This window comes from Trichechus manatus, unplaced genomic scaffold (assembly GCF_000243295.1).
Source record: "Trichechus manatus latirostris isolate Lorelei unplaced genomic scaffold, TriManLat1.0 scaffold00053, whole genome shotgun sequence".
In the NCBI taxonomy this organism is placed as follows: domain Eukaryota; kingdom Metazoa; phylum Chordata; class Mammalia; order Sirenia; family Trichechidae; genus Trichechus; species Trichechus manatus.
The window spans coordinates 15440405-15441381 of record NW_004443989.1 but is presented as its reverse complement, the minus strand read 5'-3'; positions in this window follow the sequence as shown (position 1 = coordinate 15441381).

Here is a 977-nt window from a genome sequence, read left to right as displayed (position 1 = left end):
CTTCATCTTAAGTGAGAATAACGGCATAATTGGAAGAGCGTAGTCAATGTCACTGAACTGTGTATGTAGAAATTTTTGAAACGGTATATCTTTGGCTATGTGTATTTTCCCCAAAAAAAAAAAAAAGTTGAGAAGTTAGAGGGTTAATATGTTGTGGGGTTGTTAACCAATGTCTTAAAACAACATGTGTACTACTGTTTCATGAGAAACTATTCTGTAAACCTTCACCTGCAGTACAATAAAATAAAAAAAAAATGCTGGTGGAATTTGGATCAGGATTCCATTTTATCTGTAGATTGCTTTGGGTAGAATCGACATTTTCACTATGTTGATACTACCTATCCACGAGCAAGATATGTTTTTCCCCTTATGCATATCTCTTTCAGTTTGTTGCAATAGTGTCTTGTAGTTTTCATTGTACAGGTCTTTTACGTCTCTGGTTAGATTTTTCTCTAAGTATTTTATCTTATTGGGGGCTATTGTATATGGTATTGATTTGGTAATTTCCTCTTCGAAGTTCTCTTTATTGGTGTAAAGAATCTAACTGATCTTTTATCTTTATCTTGTATCATGAAACTGCTGACATTTTCTATTTGTTCCAGTAGTTTTCTTGTGGATTCTTTGGGGTTTTCTGTGTATAAGATCATATCATCTGCAAATAGAGATACTTTGCCTTCTTTCCTACCAATTTGGAAGTACTTTTTCTTTTTTTTCTAGCCTAATTGTTCTGGCTAGGACCTCCAGCACAATGTTGAATAAGACAGGTAACACTGATCATACTTTTCTGGTTCCCGTTCTCAAGGCCAATGCTTTCAAAGTCTCTCCATTTAGGATAATGTTGGCTGTTGGCTTTATATAAATGCCCTTAATTATATTGAGGAATTTCCCTTCTATTCCAATTTTGTTGAGAATTTTTATCATGAATGTGTGTTGGACTTTGTCAAATGCCTTTTCTGCATTGATTGATAAGATCATGT